The sequence below is a fragment of the Anomaloglossus baeobatrachus genome, chromosome 5 (assembly GCF_048569485.1).
Source record: "Anomaloglossus baeobatrachus isolate aAnoBae1 chromosome 5, aAnoBae1.hap1, whole genome shotgun sequence".
In the NCBI taxonomy this organism is placed as follows: Eukaryota; Metazoa; Chordata; class Amphibia; order Anura; family Aromobatidae; genus Anomaloglossus; species Anomaloglossus baeobatrachus.
The window spans coordinates 212,638,661-212,663,556 of record NC_134357.1 but is presented as its reverse complement, the minus strand read 5'-3'; the positions used below and the strand labels follow the sequence as shown (position 1 = coordinate 212,663,556).

At 43.7% G+C, this 24,896-nt stretch overlaps 1 protein-coding gene across 3 annotated transcripts in view; it reads left to right on the top strand.

Annotated features, from left to right (window-relative positions):
- The window catches only part of DRGX (dorsal root ganglia homeobox), a 347,744-nt gene that overhangs the window by 135,066 nt on the left and 187,782 nt on the right, over positions 1-24,896 (top strand). The window lies entirely within an intron of this gene.

The window sequence follows — 24,896 nt, the reverse complement described above, 5'->3', positions numbered from 1 at the left end:
CGAACAGGTAATGAGTTGGCTAGCAGAAAATGCCTCCAGTTACTTGTCGAGTAGCAAATCCCAACGGTCCATACAGACAGACTTGAGTAGCCCAGAGGCTGGCCCATCGAATCCTCAGCCTGGTCATCCTTCCTCACAACATTAGTATTCTAAGGAAACATATGACCCCAAAGCAGGTTACTCTGAGGAACTGTTTACGGGACCCTTTTACCTTTCTTGCCTTTCACCGCACAACACCACCAACACAGGTGAGGCTGTGGTGTGCAGTGATACACCAATTTTTGAGCACCCAAGGCCAGAAGAAAGCAGTGTTGTTGCTCTATTTCTGTGCCCGTTCATACGAGCACGTAACATCTGTGTCGTGCATCCCTCGTACTATAGCCCACAGCTACAGTCGATAACATAAATAATATAATCGCTATCGCAACTCAGATTTTGTTTTATTTTAATTAATTCGCCTGTACTTTTACTTGTAATCTGTTTTGCTCCATGGTTTATAATTCCACACGTATGACTTTCCTAGAACTAGATCTAAAAACTCCAATCACTTGATCTTCATTTTTTTCTATCCTTGCTGATTTTTTTTATTTTCTCTTAATCTACTTAGGGCTATTAAGCATTTTATCGTTTTCCCCCTCCTAAATGTTATATTTGGTTCCTCAGGCAAATATTTTCCCAAAATCAGATTCCGTTTTAGAATATACCAATATTTTTTCAGAATCATACGTATCATCTTATTCCCTCTATTATAGGTCGTAATAAAATTAAATTTCCACCTGCCTCCTTCTGTCATTTTTTTTACACATCACCTCATTTTTTTCCCTTTCTTTTTTACTCAAAAAAATCCTCTTTTTTTCATATGCGGCATGAACCAATTTTTTGGGATATTTATTTTCGTTAAATCTTTTCTTTAAAATGTCAGCCTGGGTTTCATAGTCTTTATCTTCAGTACAGTTTTTCCTGATGCGAAAGAACTGACTGTATGGAATGTTTTCTTTCCATTTTTTTATAATGGGCACTTCTGAAATCCAAAAATCCGTTGGAATCAACTTTCTTAAAATGCGTTTATGTGATGATACCAGTCCCCTTATGGCTAATTTCCAAATCTAAAAACACTTTTTTCATTATTTTTTTCTGAGGTAAATGCAATACCCCAATCGTTTTTATTCAATGTATTTATCATTTCTATTGCTTCTGCTTTTGTACCATTCCAGATAATTATCAGATCATCTATAAAACGCCTATAAAAAACTATTTTCTTTATATTTTCCAGCTTACTTAAAATTGATGAGGACTCAAATCGCCCCATAAAAAGATTTGCGAAACTTTGTGCAACCCGAGTCCCCATCGCGGTCCCGAGCCATTGTAGGTATAGTGACTCTTCAAAACCAAATACATTATGTCTTAAAATAAACCCTAAACCATTCAACAAAAAATTATTTTGTTTAATTGCAAGCCCTATCTTTGTGAGATAATAATCTACCGCATTAATCCCTCGATCATGATCTATATTGGAATATAAATGCATTAACATCCATGGTAATAAAATAAAAATGTTCTTGCCATTCAATAGTTCTGAGATCATTGATTAATTGTGTTGAATCTTTTAGATATAATGGTAAGGATTTAACAATGTCCTGTAGAAAAAGGTCTATATAGTTAGATAAATTTGTAGTTAAGGAGCCAATTCCAGATATTATTGGTTTCCCTGGAGGGTTAACAGGATCTTTATGTACTTTTGGCAGATAGTAAAACAATGCCATTGTTGGTGTAGGAATCATCAAAAAATGTTTTCTTTTTTATTTATAATACTTTCCATAAAAGCTTCATTGATAAGTCATTTATATTCTTTTATATATATTTGTGTTGGATCATTATCTAGTCTTAAGTAATATTTAACATCTGAGAGGATCCTATGCGCTTCTTCTATAAACAGTATAGGAAAGACTATATAGAAGAAGCGCATAGGATCCTCTCAGATGCTAAATATTACTTAAGACTAGATAATGATCCAACATAAATATATATAAAAGAATATAAATCACTTATTAATAAAGATTTTATGGAAAGTATTATAAATAAAAACGAAAAACATTTTTTGATGATTCCTACACCAACAATGGCATTGTTTTACCATCTGCCAAAAGTACATAAAGATCCTGTTAACCCTCCAGGGAGACCAATAATATCTGGAATTGGCTCCTTAACTACAAATTTATCTCACTACCGTATTTTTCGCACTATAAGACGCACCGGACTATAAGACGCACCCTTGTTTTAGAGGAGGAAAAAATAGAAAAAAAATAAAATTAAAGTAAAAGAATGTGGTCATGACACACTGTTATTTTACTGCTGACAGTGTTACTGAGGTAATAATATCCCCAAATTCTGTCCTCATAGCCTCCATTCTGGGTACCTTCCAGGTATATATGGCCCCCATCGTGGAATATGTATGTTCCCCATCATTATAGGTGTGATCCTCCAATCTGGTGTGTGTGTGTATATACTTATAGTGTGTGTATATAGTTATATAGTGAGAGTGTGTGTGTGTGTGTGTGTGTGTGTGTGTATATAGTTATATAGTGAGAGTGTGTGTGTGTGTGTATATAGTTATATAGTGTGTGTGTGTGTGTATGTGTATATAGTTATATAGTGTGTGTGTGTATATAGTTATATAGTATGTGTGTGTGTGTATAATATAGTGTGTGTGTGTGTATATATAGTGTGTGTGTGTATATAAATATATATGATCCAACCCCATCCAGGTGTACAGTAATGCCTTTATATACTATATTATTTATTGACTTACTTTTACTGATGTGATGCTCACCATGTTTCAGTTTGATCCTGGAATTACAAACAAAGTCTGCATTCTCTCAAGGACCTGCAGTGATGTAAGAAGAGGCAGGGCACTGTGCTGTTCTGTGCGACTCTGGCCCACCCCTCTGCATTACATCACTGTAGGTCCTTCTCAGCTACGGGAGACTGTTTCTAATGCAGAGGCAGTAGCAAAGTGAAAGTAATTTGAGCCCTCAGCACAGAGACTGCGGCTGTGCTGTGATGGTAAACCGTGTGCTCTGGCCCGGACACTGCAGCGATGTGCAGTTCTTCCGGGCCAGACATGACTGCAGCGGCTCCCTGCTCCTGCCTCCTACACAGTGGACACACAGTCTCCCCAGCCGCTGCAGGAAGCCGGGGGCTGGAGCTCCCACGTGTGACCGCTGTTTACATTAAACAAGTATTCATTAGCTGCTCCTCACACCCGCTGACTGCAGAGAGAGGTGGGCGGGGAGCAGCTAATGAATATTCCTTTACTTTAAGCAGCGGGCACACGTGGTTTCTCCAGCCGTCGGCTTCCTGCAGCAGCGACCCTCCCTGCCTCCTGTGATCCCACTGCATAGCGCTGACTCCCTACAGCTCCCTACCCCGCAGCTTCAGACCATAAGACGCACCCCACACTTTCCTCCCACATTTGGAGGAAAAACAGTGTGTCTTATGGTCCGAAAAATACGGTATATAGACCTTTTTTTACAGCACATGGTTAAATCCATCATATCTAAAAGATTCAACACAATTAATCAATGATCTCAGAACTATTGAATGGCAAGAACATTTTTATTTTATTACCATGGATGTTAATGCATTATATTCCAATATAGATCATGATCGAGGGATTAATGCGGTAGATTATTATCTCACAAAGATGGGGCTTGCAATTAAACAAAATAATTTTTTGTTGAATGGTTTAGGGTTTATTTTAAGACATAATGTATTTGGTTTTGAGGGGTCACTATACCTACAACGGCTCGAGACTGCGATGGGGACTCGGGTCACACCAAGTTTCGCAAATCTTTTTATGGGTCGATTTGAGTCCTCATCAATTTTAAGTAAGCTAGAAAATATAAAGAAAATAGTTTTTTATAGGCATTTTATAGATGATCTGATAATTATCTGGAATGGTACAAAAGCAGAAGCAATAGAAATGATAAATACGTTGAATAAAAACGTATTTCATTTATCTCAGAAATAAATAATGAAAAAATAGTGGTTTTAGATTTGGAAATTAGCCATAAGGGGACTAGTATCTGCACAAAAACGCATTTTAAGAAAGTTGATTCCAACAGATTTATGTATTTCAGAAGTGCCCATTATAAAAAATGGAAAAAAACCATTCCATACAGTCAGTTCTTTCGCATCAGGATAGACTGTACTGAAGATAAAGACTTTGAAACCCAGGCTGACATTTTAAAGAAATGATTTAAGGAAAAGAAATATCCCAATAAATTGGTTCATGCAGCATATGAAAAAAACAGAGGAAAAAAACAGGAGGATTTTTTGAGTAAAAAAGAAAGAAAAAAAAATGAGGTGGTGTGTAAAGAAACAAATGACAGAGAAGGAGGCAGGTGGAAATTTAATTTTATTACGACCTATAATAGAGGGAATAAGATGATACGTATGATTCTGAAAAAATATTGGTATATTCTAAAACGGATCTGATTTTGGGAAAATATCTGCCTGAGGAACCAAATATAACATTTATGAGGTGGAAAATGATAAAACGCTTAATAGCCCCAAGTAGATTAAGAGAGAATAAAAAAAATCAGCAAGTATAGAAAAAAATGAAGATCAAGTGATTGGAGTTTTTAGATGTAGTTCTAGGAAAGTCATACGTGTGGAATTATAAACCATGGAGCAAAACAGATTACAAGTAAAAGTACAGGCGAATTAATTAAAATAAAACAAAATCTGAGTTGCGATAGCGATTATATTTTTTATGTTATCGACTGTAGCTGTGGGCTATAGTACGAGGGATGCACGACACAGACGTTATGTGCTCGTATGAACGGGCACAGAAATAGAGCAAAAAATGGGTTTTTAAAACATAGTTTATCAAGACATATACTACTCAAGCATGATAAGAGTTTTAATATAAGGGTGACACCTCTAGAACAGATACCTATGGAAACTACAATAGAAATTATTTGCTCAATCGCAAAGAAACATATTGGATTTACTGCCTTCAAACATTGCATCCCAATGGCCTTAATGATATTGTGGAAAGAATATAGTATACATCCCTGTCTAAATATAAGGGGAAAAAAGGGAAAGAAAAAAAAATGTTTTTTATTTTGTTTTTTAAAGAATTTTTTTTTTTTTTTGTTTGTACTACCTTTTATTTGATAAATCCTATTGATAGTAATTTTATTGATAAATACTCACAGTGCTTTTAGTTTTATGATTTTTTAAGTGATTTGTTGTTTGTGGATTTGTTTTTAATGAACCACTAGAGTTGAAGTGAACTAAGAGACTGATTATACAGCTGCGGTTACATCTACACCCTTATTGAATACCAGGTAAATTGTATTTATTTTTTTATCAATAAAGTAGAATGAGATGCATTTTTATTTAGATACCTGAGGAAGGCGGTTGTTCCCGCCGAAAAGCATTGTATCCGTTTTTTATTTCCGTATGTTTGAGTAATAAATTCCATTTGTGGACAAGAGGATTTAAAATCATTACTACGGGGAGCGCGGCCACTACAGAATTGGTTTACTTCATTTTTAACTTTTTCACCTGTGGGAGTCCGTGGCAGGACCAAACACAGGATCAATTCAAGGCAAGCAGCAGACCCGGATAAGGAGACTTTGCAAAAGTCATATATGCTTTAAGTTTTGTGGCAAAAGGTGAGTACATAAATTTCAGTAAAAAGGGCACCAGAGAGCCGCTTTGATAACGCGCTGAGATTGGCGCCGCGTGTTTGTTTTTTATTATATACCCTGCAGGGAATCACCTTACTTCATTTGTCAAAGCTGTCAGACCAAGCTTATCAGAGGCAAAAATTCTTCCAGCTTGGGCACCTCCGGCATGAGAAACCATATGTTAGCCAAGCACACCACTAGGTGGTTGACAGATCTAGGTGACAAACACGATTTCCAGACTAAAAACTCTGCCACTTCCCTTGGGCTGCCTTCTTCCCAAACTGTTGTGCAAGAAGGTGGCGCTGATTCCTCCTTCTCCCAACCTGATGTTGGCCAAACTCAATCATCAACAACATCCACTTCGGTGTCCCAGCGTTCCGTTCAGTTGTCCAGACCTTCAAAAAGAAGCGAAAATACCCTGTTACGCACCAAAGGGCAGAAACTATAACTGCACACATTGCACGATTGATAGCCCTTGAGATTTTGCCGTATCAGCTTGTAGGAACAGAGGCTTTCCGCGACCTTTGGGCGGTGTGAGAAAATGAATGTTTTAAACTTCTTGGCATGTCATGCCCTGTTGCTTATGCTACCATATTTTTTAAAATAAGCTGTTGGGAGCTCTTGGGAGTACCTTGTGATGCTTAGCTACATAGTGTCTGAACCTTTACACCCTAGGGGAACTGAATTTATTAAACTCCTTGGCATGTTATTCCCTGTTGCTTATCCTACCATTTGTTTAAAATAAGCTCTTGGGAGCTGTTGGGAGTATCTACTGATGCAGTGCTCCATAGTGTCTGAACCATTATCGCCTCGAGAAACTAAATGTATTAAACTCCTTGGCATGTTATGCCCTGTTGTTTATGCTACCAATTTTTTTAAAATAAGCTTTTGGGAGCTCTTGGGAGTACCTTATGATGCTTAGCTACATGATGTCTGAACCACTACACCCTAGGGGAACTGAATGTATTAAACTCCTTGGCGTGTTATGGCCTGTTGCAAATCCTGCCATTTTTTTAAAAAAAAAGCTGTTCAGAGCTGTTGGGAGTACCTTCTGATGCTGTACTACATGGTCTTTGAACCATTCCTCCCTGGGGAAACTGATTTTTTTTAAAGCCTCGTTGTTAGCTAGTGGAATAAAGCCTGAGTTCCAGAGTGAAACAATTGCCACTTCCACGGTGCTGCATGCTTAACAAAATGCGGTCTAGGAAGCAGGCGATGATGCCTCCTGCTCCCAACCTGCTTTTGGTCAGATGCAATCATCATCAATGACATCAGCTTCGATGTCCCAGTGTGGCGTTCATTTGTCCATAAAACATACATTTCTGAATCATTTGAACAGAATTTGAATAGAGGGCCATTGGAGCAGGTGGTGTTGGTGGAGGAGGAGGAGGGGGGCAAGGCTAACATCCAAATGGCCACATTGGCAATAGCACTGTAAAGTGTTATGGAGAACGTATTCCAACTTTCACACTAATGATATAGGGTACGCAGAAAACTACAAATGACTGCCATCCCTCCCCAATGTATGTTACAGGGCCCACCAGCGAGCCCTAAGAAGTCTGAGATTTGAGGACAGCCAGTGGCCCTTAGAGGGCCACTGGAGCCAGTGGTGCTGCTGGAGGAGGAGGAGGAGGGCAAGGTCAACATCCCAATGGGCACATTGTAGCTGACCTTTTAAAGACTGTCAAATAGTTCCCAAAAAAGGAGGTATGAGACAGACACCAATATATTGTATGTTACAGCCCTTTCTAATCGAAAAAGAAGGAAAAATATAAAAAACGAAACATATGACCATATGATAAAGTGGGGTTTTTTTGGAGGTTGGGGCTTGATTTGACGTTTTATTATAGTTATTAGGCACTAGAAACTGTTTCTTAGCAATTTCCCCTCTATTACTTTGGTTTGAGAGCTGTTCTGGTGACTACGTAAACGCCGCATGCTGCTCTGAACACGTTATTCAAAGACACCAGAAATGCAGTCAGGCACCTTCTACAGGCTGTGCCCATACTGTTTCAGCCTTTTCCCATCCATTTCAGCCTTTTCCTCAGTCACCACAGGTCACCAACAGGTCCAACGTAAAATTATTCTGGTTTCCCATAGACTTACATTGGGGGTCGAATATTTGTGAATACTCGAATAGCGGCGAGGCATTCGATGGATATCCATCAAAGCGAATAATAGGGTATTCGATCATCCCTAATTATATAGAGTCATTACAAACCGAGGGATCTATTTCAAGTGTTTATTTCTGTTAATGATGTTGATTATGGCTTAAACCCAAAAGTCATTTTTAGGGATGATCGAATGCCCTAATATTCAATTCGCCGAATATCCGGCGAATATCTCGCTGCTATTTGACTATTCGCAAATATTCGACCCCCAATGTAAGTCTATGGGAAACCAGAATAATTTTACGTTGGACCTGTCGATGACCTGTGGTAACTGAGGAAAAGGCTGAAATCGATGGGAAAAGGCTAAAACAGTATGGGCACAGGCTGTAGAGGGTGCCTGACTGCATTTCTGGTGTCTTTGAATAACGTGGTCAGAGCAGCACGCGGCGTTTATGTAGTCGCCAGAACAGCTGGTTCAGACACCATGTAGCACAGCATCAGAAGATACTCCTAATAGCTCTCAACAGCTTTTTTTTTTAAAAAAAATGGTAGGATTTGCAACAGGGCATAACATGCCAAGGAGTTTAATAAATTCAGTTTCCCCAGGGGATAATGGCTCAGACACCATGGAGCACAGCATCAGAAGGTACTCCCAACAGCTTTTTTTAAAAAATTGGTAGGATATGTAACAGGGAATAACATGCCAATGAGTTAAAAAATTCTGATCCCACAGGGGGCCATGTGTAACACACAGTGGAGCACAACATCAATAAAGAACACAAATAGAGACTTCCTGACCAATTGTTATAGTCAGTATAGCCTCGACAGTGGTTGTGCCAGTGAATAATGTACAAAAGCTTGAAAAATATTGCTCTTGGTGATTGGGCCAAACAATTACAATTACATCGCAGCAGCATAATAAGTCATGCGGTCTCATCATTAGATGATAGAAGACAAAATAGTCTTGAATGAGAAACAATGGAACTTATTTGAACTTAAATACAAATTTTGGGGCTACACTTATTGGGTCTTGTTAACAGGCGGCCTGAGATACTCTGGGGAAATTCATCATTTTGATCATGATCAAACTGTCTGCACTTTCCGTGGATAGTCGTGTGTGAGTATGTTATTATTGACCCTGCTGAGCTGAAAACATACTCAGACAACACACTCGCAGCAGCGCAAGCTAGCACTTCCAAAGCATATAAGGCGAGGTCTGGCCAAGTGTTGAGCTTGGAAACCTAATAGTTAAAGGGAACTGTAGACTCTGAAAACACGCTGATACGGTCACCTACATAGTCCCTCACCATCTTGCTTAAGTGTTCCCTCCTTGTCATAGTTCCCCCAACCGGTATCTGATTAGAAGTTGACGGTTTGTGGAAAATGGACCAGTTCTGGTACATTAGTTCCCTGCCTGTGTTGCTACTATGCGTAGTCCTCTCTTGTAATCCTGTTTTTGTTGCGTGAGATGGCACGCTACCTCTGATGCCAGCATGATCTGAGTGTAATCATTTAATCAACTGCTCCACTTCAGCCCTCTTGAATGTTTCCATAGTACAATCCTTATTTGCCTCGACAAGTAGCAAAGCAAATTTGTCTTTGTAGCGTGGGTCAAGGAAGTGTGACATGAACTGTGCCATGTGTCCCAGACTCCGAACTGGAAACCTTGGTGTGTCACTGCTAAGAATACATTCTGTCTCCCTAAACCTCCTCTCCTCCTCAGTATCTCTCTCCTCCTCTTGATCCTCCTCAGGCCATCCATGCTGGACAGCCCTGAAGCTTGGGTTGTCAATCCCTTGGTTACCAACTTCAAAGCATTCCTGTTCTTCATCATCCTCCTCATCCTCATGATGCTGACCAAAGGTGGCCTGATCCTGTTGGCTGACGTTGTGCAGATTACTAGCAACCATTGTGAAGTCTGGATCCACAGACATCTCGGGTGCATTAACACTTTCGTTAGTCAGACCATCCAGAGAGCGTTTCAATAAACAAATCTGTGGACTGGTAATGCTGATAAGAGCATCATCACTGCTTACAATGTTGGTACAGTAATCAAAATCTCTAGGACCTGACAAATGTTTGCAATCCACATTTACTTGGCAGTACTTATGTCTGCCAGCTGCGTCTGACGGGCATGTTCCAGCTGGAATTGGGATAGTGCCCTCTGCTGCTCATGGATCCTGGCCAACATATGATAGGTTGAATTCCATGTCGTAGGGAGGTCACATATTAGTCTGAGACAAGGCAAGTGTAAGCGATGCTGCAGCACTGCCAGGCCAGCAAAAGAGGGAGATGACATGTGGAAATGGGTACTAATACCTCGTAGCTTGGTAGGTAGGTCTGGTATCTCAGGGTATTTTTTGAGAAAGTGCTGAACTACTAAATTTACAACGTGGGCCATACAAGGAACGTGTATAAGCTTTCTAAGCTTTAAAGCCGCCACCAGATTACGACCATTATCGCACACTACCATCCCTGGATGGAGGTCCAACAGCGCAAGCCACTCATCTGTCTGCTTAGTTATTGCTTTCAAAAGCTCAGGTGCCGTGTGATTTGTCACCAATACAGATGAGCTTCAGTAGAGCGTGTTGCCACTTAGCCGAGGCAGTGCTGCAGAGATCCCAGCTGGGGAATGATGTCGACGGTTGGACACCGGCGGATGTTGAGGAGGATGCACAGGAGCCAGATGAAGAGTAGGAGGAGGAGGGAGGGATTGCTGTGTAGGAGGCTACTGAAACTGTGATTGAAGTGGGTCCCGCTATTCTGGGTGTAGGAATTATATGGGATGTTGCCGACTCAGACTCTGTACCAGCTGCCACCAGGTTCACCCATTTTGCCGTCAGTGAGATGTAGCGTCCCTGTCCTCTTCCGCTTGTCCACGTATCTGTGGTTAAGTGGACCTTCCCTGTTAGGGCGTTGGTGAGAGTGATGTTTGTGGAGCGCAGGGATGGCACAACGTGAAAAAAAGTGGTGGCTAGGCACAGAGTACCGATGTTCTAACACCGCCAAAAAAGGTCGCAGAAAGCCTCTGTTTCCACAAGCCGATACGGCAACATCTCAAGGACTATCAATCGTTGAATGTGTGCAGTTATGGTTTCTGCCCTTGGGTGCGTAATGGGGTATTTTCGCTTCTTTTCAAAGGTCTGTGGTATGGACAACTGAACGGAACGCTGAGACACCGAAGCGGATGTGGTCATTGATGATTGAGTTTGGCCAACATCAGATTGGGAGAAGGAGTCATCAGCGCCACCTTCTTGCACAAGAGTTTGAGAAGCAGGCATCCCAAGGGAAGTGGCAGAGTTTTGAGTCTGGAAATCGTGTTTTTCACCTAGATCTGTCAACCACCTAGTGGTGTGCTTGGCTAACATATGGTTTCTCATGTGGAGGTGCCCCAGCTGGAAGTATTTCTGCCTCTGCTAAGCTTGGTCTGACAGATTTGACAAATGGCAACAGTTTGGTCCGAATGACACTTGGAAAGAAACTCCCACACAATCGCAGCACAGACCCTTGGACTCTGAGATTCCACAGGTGGTGCATGGACCCTTGTACTCTGAGATGGCACAGGTGGTGCACGGACCTTTGGACTCTGAGATGCCACAGATGGTGGTGTCATGTGCACAGTTGATTGACCTCTGGCAGTGGTAGAAACCCTATCTCTTACAGCCTTTTTGCGGACTATATGCACATGCTTCTGTGCACTGCTGCTCTCACAATCCATGCCACCCGTTCATGTTGAATCAGTCACCTCATCATCAACCAGGTCGTCTTCAAATTCCTGAAGGTCAACATCTTTGGTAATGGAAGTTTCAGGCTGACCTGAGGGCAACTGTGTCTCATCATCCTCCAACACTTCCACCTGATTGCCCAGCATGTGACAGCCAACAACACAGCTTTCTTCTGGCCTTGGGTGCTCAAAGATCACTGCACACCATGGCCTCACCTGCGTTGGTGGTGTTGTGCGGGGAGAAGCAAGAGAGGTCAAAGTTTCCCGTAAACAGTTCCTCAGAGTAACCTGCTTTGGGGTCATATGTTTCCTTAGAATACTGATGTTGTGAGGAAGGATGACCAGGCTGAGGATTCGATGGGTCAGCCTCTGAGCTACTCAAGTCTGTCTGTGTGGACCCTTGGGATTTGCTACTCGACAAGTAACTGGATGCATTTTCTGCTAGCCAACTCATTACCTGTTGACACTGTTCAGGGCGCAAGAGTGCTTTCTCACGTAGACAAGACAATTGGGATAGGAAGGCATAGGTAGATAAAGCAGGAACCTTTTTCTTTAGCTCGGTCACACTGCTTGGGCGACCACCACTGTCACTAATACCTCGTCCATGACCTTTACCGCCTCTTTTTCCCATTTTTTTGGTTTGATTATTTGAAGATAAATACTGTAACGTGACCTTTGTACAGGCAGTGGAACGACACTGATGCAGGGTTGTTAAACTTGTGTTAATAGTTTTCTACAATAACTTTTTCTGTAAGTCTAAAAACCACAAGGTACCTTTATTTGACAAAGTACCTCTTGTAGGAGTCGACAAAGATGTTGTGAATGTATTTCAGCCCTAAAAGAAAACAGGGTTTGACACCACTTTTAATTTAGTATTAGTTTTTGGCACTCAGACTGTGTTTTAGTAAGAGCAGGCCACTAAGTAGGTTCTGTAAGATAGGAAGATGCCACCAATATGATAGGTTGCTGCTAGTAAGGTATTGGCCTTCAGGCACAAGTAGAGGCACTGACACCAAATATTAATTAAAATTTGGTAACACTGACACTGTGTTTTAGTAAGAGCTGGCCACTATGTAGGTTCTGTAAGATATGAAGCCGCCAAAAGTATGCTAGGTTGTTGTTAGTAAGGTATTGTCCTTCAGGCAAAAGTAGAGCCATTGACACCGAGTATTAATTAAAATTTGGTAACCCTGACACTGTGTTTTAATAAGAGCAGGACACTATGTAGGTTCTGTAAGATATGAAGCCGCCAAAAGTATGCTAGGTTGTTGCTAGTAAGGTATTGGCCTTTAGGCAAAAGTAGAGCCACTGACACTGAGTATTAATTAAAATTTAGTAATGCTGACACTGTGTTTTAGTAAGAGCAGGCCACGATGTAGGTTCTGTAAGATATTAAGCTGCCACCAGGATGCTATATATTATGGTATTTGGCTTCAGGCAGAACTACAGGCTGTGACAGCAATTTTTTTTCTTTTTTTTTTTTTTTTTTTTAAACTTACACTATTTTTTTTAGTAGTAGGGTACTATGGAGTATATGTACGCTATGAAGCCAACACAAGGACGCAACTGTGATGGTATAAATTGAGATGGTGGCGGACAGGCAATACACTACACCTGAACCCGTTGTTTTGACAATTTTGGACCTTTTTTAGGAAGTCTGCGCCGCGCATAGCGCGCCGTGGCAATTTTAGGACACGCCCCTATACACACCCATTTTGCAATCTGTAACGCCCACATCCAATCCTTTTCAGCACTGCTGATCACATTGTTTAAGGCTGCGTGCCCACGATCAGTGTTTGCAGCATTTTGGATGTAGCGTGTTTTTTCTGTGTCCAAAACGCTGTGTTGTACAGTACAAGCACAGTGGAGGGATTTCTAGAAATCTCCTGCCCACTGTGCTTGTTTTTTCTGCAACAAACACTGACCTGCAGAGCGTCTTTCCAGACTGCAGCATATCAATTGTTTGCTGCAGTTGCATGCGTCCTCCGTAGGGAGAACACAGCAGGAGACTGCAACGCACTGAACCTTGATCGTGGGCACAGGCAGCTGCGTTCTCTTGCAGAGGAGACTTGCAGCCCTGCAGGTCAGGGCCCGCTGCCTCCAGGACAAAGCGAGTCCTGATCATGGGCACAGGCAGCTGCGGTCTCCTGCATTCTCCTGCGGAGGAGATGTGCAGCCCCGCAGGTCAAGATCCGCTGCCTCCAGGACACAGTGAGTCCTGATCATGGGCACAGGCAGCTGCAGTCTCCTGTGGAGGAGACTTGCAGCCCCGCAGGTCAGGACCTGCTGCCTCCAGAACACAGTGAGTCCTCATCGTGGGCACATGCAGCTGTGGTCTACTGCGGAGGAGACGTGCAGCCCCGCAGGTCAGTACCCACTGCCTCCAGGACACAGTGAGTCCTGATCGTGGGTACAGGCATACACACATATACGGTACATATTTGAAGACAAATTCCCTAAAATACATATAAACAGACAAATCTATACACAATCATCTACACTGACATACATATATATATGCATCATACATATACACACATTGGAGGTAATAATATGGGGAAGCCGGCAGCAGCCGCACTCACCTACCCCGCTTGTCTCTGTCCAGCTCCTCCTCAGCATGTGATCACTTGGCATCACTTTAACAGACCTAGCCACGCATAGTGCACACTGACACCGCTGTGTATGTAACACAAGGGAGGATAGGGGTTTTATATACTATATATATATATATATATATATATATATATATATGCGCTGTATATATCACAGGAGGGGCTGGGGGCTACAGTATATACAGCACAGGAGGGGCTGAGGTTATAGTATATACATAACAGGAGGGTCTTGGGGCATAGACAGTACTTGAGGGGGCATACATATTAGGCCTGTTTCAGATGTCCGTGATTCTAGTATGTAGGTGCTAGTTTTTATACGTACCAGAATCACTGACCTATGCAGACCCATTATAATCAATGGGTCTGCACACACATCAGTGATTTTTCACTGACCGTGTCTCCGTGCGGCATACATGCGTATCCGTGATTGCCGCACAGAAACATGTCCGTTTTTTTTCTGGCATCACTGATGTCCCACGGACCACACTATGGTGTGATCCGTGAAACACGTACCAGAAAAACACGGACATTTAAAATTAAAAGCTTTTTCAACTCACCTTCTCCAGCGATTCTGAGTTCGCCAGCTGCTCTCTGCGTTTACCTGCCTGGTTCATTATGGCATGCATATTCATTTATGCAGCCAGAGCCAACTCGGAAGTAGCTGCAGAGGTGAGAGAGCGGTGGCTGGATGCTGAATCGCGGGACTCTTCAGCACCACGGAGAGCATGAGTGGGGACAGGTGAGTATATGTCCATGTGCAATCACGGAGTACGGATCATGTATCACGGATTGCACATGGACAACCACTGTGTGCTGTGAATCACGGAGTATGAAGGGACATATGCGTGTTTAACACGTCAGTGAAGAACGTCTTTGTTTTTCACTGCGGGGCATACACCTTACTAAGGGGTATACACATTACTGAGGGAAATACACTTTACTGTGGGGCATGCAAATTACTGGTAGCATAGATATTACTAAGGGGCATATAGCTCTGGTTTTGGGGCTTATACAGCTCTGGGGGCACATACAGCTCAAATGGGGGGGCTGGGGGCATACAGATCTGTTGTGGGGGCTGGGGGGGTGGCTGGAGGCAGGTAGCTCTGGTGAGGAGAGGGCTGGGGCATACAGATTTGGTGAGGGGGGGCTGGGGGATACAGATCTGGTGGGAGGGGGCTGGAGGCATACAGAGCTGGGGGGGCATATAAATCTGGTGTGGGGGCTGGGGGGCATACAAATCTGGTGAGAGGGCCATACAGATCTGGTGAGGGAGGTGGCTGAAGGCATATAGCTCTAGTTAAGAGGGGGCTGGGGCATACAGCTCTGGGTAGGTGGGGGGGGGGGTCACATACAGCATTCCTTGGTGCTGCAGCTCCTTTCCTTCCAGTCTTTTCATCTGTGAACAGAGCTCAGCATGTTGCTCGGTAGCTCCGCCCACAGATGAACTTCCGTACACAAGTAGCCCAGCAGTGAGCAGTGCACTGGGCTGCAGGTGCCGGATTTAAAGCACCGGCAGCCAGGAAAGTGCTGCTGCCGCCCACCCATAACAGCAGCAGCACAGAGCCAGAACAGTGAAGTAGCACTCGGCTCTGCTCATGTGGATAGGAGGGGGAGAAAGTCAGATGGGGAGAGAGCGGTTGGGCGGAGCCACAGGACACGAGCCTCACAATCCTGATACCGGGACACCCACTCAAATCCGGTACAGTCCCGCTGTATCCGGGATGGTTGGGAGGTATGCCTATACCCGGGTCTACGATTTACAGAGCTGCTAGCAGCTACTGGACACTCTGTTTAGCCCTTATAAGGACTATTATTAGTTCTTTGTAGAAACGCTCTCCCGCACACAGTACGGTCTGTCTACACCACCAACTCAGGGATGAATGCGTGCACAAAATGGCGTTAGCCTTATATAGCCCTTATGACGTTGTGTGGCCAAGCCAATCACAATAACACCTCAACAAAGATGGCTGCAGCGTTACGGTGAGGGCATGCAACATCAAATGTGTTCATTGACTGGAAAGAGGCGCCAGGAAGGCAGAAATGAAAATCAAAGTATTGAAGCGAATACCATATTAGCCGTCAGCGAATACCCCATTATCCATCGGATACCGAATAGCGGTGAATACATTCGCTCATCCCTAGTCATTATCTCAGAAAATTAGAATAATTACCACAAAAATGTGCAAAGGTTTCTTAAACATTTAAAACTGTCCCTTAGTCTGGTTCAGTAAGCTACACAATCATGGGGAAGACTGCTGACTTGACAGATATGCAGAAGGCAGTCATTGATACACTCCACAAGGAGGGTAAGCCACAAAAGGTCAGCCTTAATGGTATTGTTAAGAAAAGGCCATTCAAAAATTTAGGGAGATTCACAAGGAGTGGACTGGTGCTGGAGTCAGTGCTTCAAGAGCCACCACACTGATACAGTACAGACCAAAAGTTTGGACCCACCTTCTCATTCAAAGAGTTTTCTTTATTTTATGACTCTGAAAATTGTAAATTAACATTGAAGGCATCAATACTATGAATTAAAACATGTAGAATGAAATACTTAACAAAAAAGTGTGAAACAACTGAAAATGTCTTATATTTTAGGTTCTTCAAAGTAGCCACCTTTTGCTTTGATTACTGCTTTGCACATTCGTGGCATTCTCTTGATGAGCTTCAAGAGGTAGTCACCAGAAATGGTTTTCACTTTCAGGTGTGCCCAGTCAGGTTTAATAAGTGGGATTTTTTGCCTTATAAATGGGGTTGGGACCATCAGTTGTGTTGTGCAGACGTCTGGTGGATACACAGCTTATAGTCCTACTGAATAGACTGTTAACTGCTTTTTTTCTTGCCATAATACAAATTCTAACTCTAATTCAAGTAAAGAAAATTGAGTGGCCATCATTACTTTAAGAAATGAAAGTCAGTCAGTCCGAAAAATTGGGAAAACCTTTCGGACTGCAGTGCAGTGACAAAAAACATCAAACGCTACAAAGAAACTGGCTCACATGAGGACCGCCCTAGGAAAGGAAGACCAAGAGTCACCTCTGCTGCTGAGGATAAAGGGTGCTTTACATGCTGCGACATAGCTAACGATATATCGTCGGGGTCACGGTGTTTGTGACACACATCCGGCGTCGTTAGCGACATCGCAGCGTGTGATAGCTAGGAGCGACGATCAATGATCGCAAAAACGTCAAAAATCGTTGATCGTTGACACGTCGCTCCTTTTCATAATATCGTTAGTGGTGCATACCGCTGGTTGTTCATCATCCCTGCGGCATCACACATCGCTATGTGTGACACCACAGGAACGACAAACATCTCCTTACCTGCGTCCACCGGCGATGAGAAAGGAAGGAGGTGGGCGGGATATTCCGCCCGCTCATCTCAGCCCCTCCGCTTCTATTGGACGGCTGCCGCTGACATCTCTGTGACGCCGCACAAACCGCCCCCTTAGAAAGGAGGCGGTTCGCTGGCCACAGCGATGTCGCAGAGAAGGTAAGTCCGTGTGACGAGTGTAAGCGATGTTGTGCGCCACGGGCAGCGATTTGCACAACCGACGGGGGTGGGTACGCTCGCTAGCAATATCGATAGCGATATCACAGCGTGTAAAGTGCCCATAAGTTTATCCGAGTCACCAGCCTCAGAAATCGCAGGTTAACAGTAGAGATGAGCGAACCGGTCCCGGTTCGGCTCGAGGTCGGCTCGCCGAACGGGGGTCCCGTTCGAGTTCGGTTCGTCGAACGTTCGACAAACCGAACTCGAACGTATAGGCTAGAATGGGAGGCAATCACAAACACATAAAAATGCATTATAAATGTACACAAACAGTTAATAAACATTGCCATAACACTTACCGGTCCTCGCGATCCCTTCTGCACTCTGTCTCCTGCCGCTATTCCATCCGATGATCGCTGAATCCTCCCGGTGACCTGCACTGCCAGCAGAGATGCAGGACCTATCGTGACGTCAAAATAGCCATGTGACCAGTCACGTGGCTATTATCTCATTGGCTACAGACTGGTCACATGACTATGACACGTCATGTAGGACCTGCGAGTGCATCTCTCCGGTACACGGTGCACATATGTGTATCGCCGTGTACCGGCAACATGCTCTAGCACACGGTCGACTCCCCGTTCCGTTAGGGACCGGCTGACACAGCCGGTCATTAACGGAGATCACCGTTGCCATAGCAACGCAGTTAGCGGTGACGTCACCGCTAACCGCGGCTCCGAGAGCACCGTTGCTATGGTAACGCGTCTGTCAGCGTTACCGCTAGCAGCCAGCAGTGATCACTCACGGAGTGAAGGCTGCACGCTGCTTCCCGATTGTAGTGATGATTGTAGTGAGGATGGAGGTTCCCCAGCCCCAAGTGATGGGCTGATGAACCTCATCCTCACTACAATCGTCACTACTACTACACTAGAAAGAAAGAAGACAGAAGAGCAGGATCGTGGAGGGCTGACAGGGGGTAATAAAGATGGAGTCTCTAATGTGTCTGTGTATTTATTTCTATTAAAGTATTTTTTCTCTGTGTGGTGTTTTTTTTAACCCTTTATTGGAGATTCTTAATGGCCGGGTCAAACGTGCCTGACATTAAGAATCTCTGGCTTAATACTGGCTAGTAAAACAAAGCCAGTATTAACTCATGATTACCCAACAAGCCACCCGGCTCCAGGGCTGTTGGAAGAGTTGGATACAGCGCCAGATGATGGCGCTTCTATGAGAGCGCCATTTTCTGGGACGGCTGCGGACTGAAATCCGCAGCAGAGGCGCCCACAAACCTCGGGCTAACCTGTGCTGCGGATTCCAATCCCCAGCTGCCTAGTTGTACCCGGCTGGACACAAAAATGGGGCGAAGCCCACGTCATTTGTTTTTTTAATTATTTCATGAAATAAGTGAAATAATTAAAAAAAAACGGGCTTCCCTATATTTTTGGTTCCCAGCCGGGTACAAATAGGCAACTGGGGGTTGGAGGCAGCCCGTGGCTGCCAGCTGTACCTGGCTAGCATACAAAAATATGGCGAAGCCCACGTCATTTTTTTGGTGGGCAAAAAAATTCTGCATACAGTCCTGGTTGGAGTATGCTGAGCCTTGTAGTTCTGCAGCTGCTGTATGCTCTTCTCCATACAGACAGACAGCAGCTGCAGAACTACAAGGCTCAGCACCCTCCATCCAGGACTGTATGCAGAAGTTTTTTGCCCCCTGAAAAAATTATGTGGGCTTCGCCATATTTTTGTATGCTAGCCAGGTACAGCAGGCAGGTACGGCTGCCCCCAACCCCCAGTTGCCTATTTGTACCCGGCTGGGAACCAAAAATAAAGGGAAGCCCTTTTTTTATTATTTCATGAATTTCATGAAATAATTAGAAAACAAATGACGTAGGCTTCGCCCCATTTTTGTGTCCAGCCAGGTACAACTAGATAGCTGGGGATTGTAATCCGCAGCACAGGTTGGCCTGAGCTTTCTGGGCCCCACTGCTGCGAATTGCAGTCTGCAGCCGCCTCAGAAAATGGCATTTTCATAGAAGCGCCATCTTCTGGCGCTGTATCCAACTCTTCCAGCACCTGCCTGCTATACCTGGCTAGCATACAAAAATATGGCGAAACTCACGTCCTTTTTTTGTAGTTTTTTGGCAAAAAAAATAAAAAATGCTTCCCTGGATTTTCCATTGCCAGTGAAGGTAACACCAAGCAGTGGGGGTTAGCAGCCAGTAGCTGCTTGGATTACCCTTAGCTAGCAATACAAAAAATGCAGCGGGAGCCCATATTTATTTTTTTTAATTATTTATATAAATAACTAAAAATAAAATGGGCTTCCCTGTATTTTGATTGCTGGACATCACAGTGCTGTAAAAATAAATCTTTAAAAAAATGACGTAGCGCTCCGCAGTATTTTTGATTCTCAGCGCAGATAAAGCAGACAGCTATGGGTTGCCACCCCCATCTGCCTGCCGTTACCTTGGTTGGCAATCAAAATACTGGGAAGCCCATTAATTTTTTCTATTTAAAAAATAGTTAAAAAAAAAAATGACGTTGGGTCCCCCCATTTTTGATAGCCAGCTAGGGTAAAGCAGACGGCTGTAGCCTGAAAACCACAGCTGGCAGCTTTACCGTGGTTGGGGATCCAATGTGGAGGTCCCCTCAGGCTCTTTTTTATAATTATTTTATAAATATTAATAATTACACAAAAAAAGTAGGGTCCCCTCCAAATTGGATCACCAGCCAAGGTAAAGCGGACAGCTGTGGTCTGGTATTCTCAGGGTGGGAAGGTCCATAGTTATTGGGCCTTCACAGCCTAAAAATAGCAGGCCGCAGGCACCCCAGACGTGGCGCATCCACTAGATGCGCCAATCCTGGCACTTCACCCCAGCTCATCCCGTGCCCTGGTGCAGTGGCAAACGGGGTAATAAATCGGGTTGATACTAGCTGTAAAGTCACCTGAGATCAAGCCCAGCAGTTTGTGATGTCATGGCGTCTATTAAATACCCAACATCATAAACTGTCAGTACTAACAAAAACAAAAAATCGACAAAAGAAATTTATTTGAAAAAACAGTCCCCAAAACATTTCCTCTTTCACCAATTTATTGTAAGAAAAAAAATAAAGGGGTCCCACGACGACTCTGGACCGTCTAGAATATGGGGGGTAGACACTCAGGGAACGTATCCCCCATTTTCTAGGAGTGCGGACCCTTCATGTGAGGAGTGTGGGTGCAATGAATCTGCACTCACTCTCCCCGGGTCCACAGCAGCAGAGTCCATGTCGTAATCGTTGCTACCAAAGCTGCAATGCCCTGCTCATGAGGTAAGGGCATGCCTAATCAGGAGAACTACTGTAGAGGAAGCTCTGCTCACTGGTATATAGGTGCTCAGAGGTAATAATAGATAAAATTAGTGAGTAACCTCGGCACTCTAAATCTCCCAGACTAAGTCAGTAAGTCACAATGGATAGTAATGCAAAATCACTCTTTATTGGTCCGTATTAAGAACATTTTTTTTTTCATAAGCATATATGTTTTTGTCCAAAACAAGTTACAAATGACGTTTCGGCCTGAGCCTTCGTCAGATTGGACTTATCTGCATGTAATCATGAAAAATGACAGTAATCAGTTTCACATAAGAGTGAGAGAACAATAACATAAACTCGAACAATGTAGAGGTACAATTGGGATGCAGCAAAAAAATTGCAACACAGCAAGAAATGAAACACATGATACAAATGTCATAATACAGTACAAGGACAATATAGTAATGACAAATATGGGGTCAGAGTAGACTTAGACAGCTCTGGTACGAAAGAGATGTCAATCATAAAGTAACATGTGCAGTAGGTGTAGAGCTACAGTATGCATGGCAGAGCTAATGGGTAGACCGACCATAGAAAAAGAACGGAGAAAAAGTGGAGAAAAAGTGGAGAATAAGTGGAGAAAAAGTGGAGAAAAAGTGGAGAAAAAGTGGAGAAAAAGTGGAGAAAAAAATGGAGAATAAGTGGAGAAAAAAGTGGAGAAAAAAGTGGAGAAAAAGTGGAGAAAAAGTGGAGAAAAAGTGGAGAAAAAGTGGAGCACCCTTTGGTGCCTTTCATGTGGCACTAAGGGGTGCTTAGCTTTGTATTTTGCCAAAAAAATGAAAAAAAAAATGACGTAGGGTTCCCCCTAGTTTTGTAGCCAGCTAGGGTAAAGTAGACGGCTGCAGCCTGCAGACCACAGCTGGCAACCTCACCTTGGCTGGTAATCCAAAACTGAGGGCACCCCACGCTGTTATTTTAAATTAAATAAATAATTTTAAAAAAAAAACATGTAGGGGTCCCCCAAAATTGGATCACCAGCCAAGGTAAAGCAGACAGCTGGGGCCTGATATTCTCAGACTAGGGAGGTCCATGGTTATTGGACTCTCTCAAGCCTAAAAATAGCAGGCCGCAGCCGCCCCAGAAGTGGCGCATCCATTAGATGCGCCAATCCTGGTGCTTCGCCCCAGCTCATCCCGCGCCCTGGTGCGGTGGCAAACGGGGTAATATATGGGGTTAATACCAGATGTGTAATGTCACCTGGCATCAAGCCCTGGGGTTGGTGAGGTCAGGCGTCTATCAGATACCCGACATCACCAACCCAGTCAGTAATAAAAAAAAATAGACGACAAACACATTTTTTTTTGAAAAAACACTCCCCAAAACATTCCCTCTTTAACCAATTTATTAGAATGAAAAACAAATCCAGGTCTGCTGTAATCCAAGGGGTTGCCATGACGATCCACACTGTCCCAGTCAATGAAGAGCAGGATGTTCCCCATTGGCTGGGAGAGCAATGCAGTGACCTGAGCTAACATCAATGGGTCAGCCCAGGTCACTGCAGGGCATGACAAGTGCTGCTGTCAGCGAGGTACATTACCTGCGCTGATCTCCAGCATTGCCGACAGCCCCCGTCACCGCTAGTCAGTCTCGGGTCGGAAGCGAGAGGTGATGTGACAAGCGGCGGCCATGGAGGACAGTGACAGCGCTGAGGTCGGGATGGCGGGACTTCATCACCGCAGGTAAGCCGAGCGGGGGGGGGGGGGAATGTGTGTGTGTGTGTGTATGTATGTGTACGTGTGTGTGTGTATATATGTACATGCCGCGGGCAGGAGGGGGCGGAGTGAGCTGAGCGGGAAGTGTGGGCTTCCTGCACGTAACTAAGATAAACATCGGGTTACTAACCAAAGCGCTTTGCTTGGATACCCGATGTTTATCTTGGTTACCAGCTTCTGGCAGGCTGCCAGCGATGGCTCCTGCACACTCTAGCTGTAAAAAGCCCTGCTTTTTGCTGCTAGAACCGTTCTCGAACGTATCTAGAACTATCGAGCTTTTGCAAAAAGCTCGAGTTCTAGTTCGATCTCGAACAGCCCCAAAAATCACTCGAGCTTAGAACTGGAGAACCTCGAACCGCGAACCGCGCTCAACTCTAGTTAACAGCAGCTCAGATTAGAGACCAGGTCTATGCCACACAGTTTTTTAGCAGCAGACACATCTCTAGAACAACTGTTAAGAGGAGACTTTGCAGCAGGCCTTCATGGTAAAATAGCTGCTAGGAAACTGCTGCTAAGGACAGGCAACAAGCAGAAGAGACTTGTTTGGGCTAAAGAACACAAGGAATGGACATTAGACCAGTGGAAATCTGTGCTTTGGTCTGATGAGTCCAAATTTGAGATCTTTGGATCCAACCACCATGTCTTTGTGCGACGCAGAAAAGGTGAACGGATGGACTCTACATGCCTGGTTCCCACCGTGAAGCATGGAGGAGGAGGTATGATGGTGTGGGGGTGCTTTGCTGCTGACACTGTTGGGGATTTTTTTCAAAATTGAAGGCATACTGAACCAGCATGGCTACGACAGCGTCTTACAGTGGCATGCTATTCCATCCGGTTTGCGTTTAGTTGGACCATCATTTATTTTTCAACAGGACAATGATCCCAAACACACCTCCAGGCTGTGTAAGGGCTATTTGACTAAGAAGGAGAGTGATGGGGTTCTATGCCAGATGACCTGGTCTCCACAGTCACCAGACCTGAACCCAATCGAGATGGTTTGGGGTGATCTGGACCGCAGAGTGAAGGCAAAAGGGCCAACAAGTGCTAAACATCTCTGGGAACTCCTTCAAGACTGTTGGAAGACTATTTCCGGTGACTACCTCTTGAAGCTCATCAAGAGAATGCCAAGAGTGTGCAAAGTTGTAATCAAAGCAAAAGGTGGCACTTTGAAGAACTTAGAATATAAGTCATATTTTCAGTTGTTTCACACTTTTTTGTTAAGTATTTAATTCCACATGTGTTAATTCATAGTTTTGATGTCTTCAATATGAATCTACAGTTTTCAGAGTCATGAAAATAAAGAAAACTCTTTGAATGAGAAGGTGTGTCCAAAGTTTTGGTCTGTACTGTACGTATCCAGGACATGGGCTACAAGTGTCACATTCCTTGTGTCAAGCCACTCATGACCAATAGATAACTCCAGAAGTGTCTTACCTGGGCCAAGGAGAAAAAGAACTGGATTGTTGCTCAGTGGTCCAAGGTGTTGTTTTAAGATGAAAGTAAATTTTGCATTTGTTTTGGAAATCAAGGTCCCAGAGTCTGGAGAAAGAGTGGAGAGGCACACAATCCAAGCTGCTTGAGGTCTAGTGTGAAGTTTCCACAATCAGTGATAGTCTGGGGAGCCATGACATCTGCTGGTGTAGCTCCACTGTGTGTTATCAAGACCAAAGTCAGTGCAGCCGTTTACCAGGAAATTTTAGAGCACTTCATGCTTCCTTCTGCCGACAAGCTTTTTAGAGATGGAAATTTCATTTTTCAGCAGGACTTGGCACCTGTCTAGGCTGCCAAAAGTACTAATACCTGATTTAATTATCACAGTATCACTGTGCTTGATTAGCCAGCAAACTCGCCTGACCTAAACCCCATAGAGAATCTATGGAGTATTGTCAAGAGGAAGGTGAGAGACGAGACACCAGACCCAACAATGCAGATGAGCTGAAGGCTGCTATGAAAGCAACCTGGGCTTCCATCAGCAGTGCCACAAGCTGATCGCCTTCATGCGAAGCTGCATTGATGAAGTAATTCATGCAAAATAAGCCCCAATCAAGTATTGAGTGCATTTACTGTACATATTTTTCAGTAGGCCAACATTTTTGAGTTTAAAATCATTTTTTCAGTTGGTCTTATATAACATTCTAATTTCCTGAGATAATGACTTTTGGGTTTTCATAGGTTGTAATCCATAATCATCA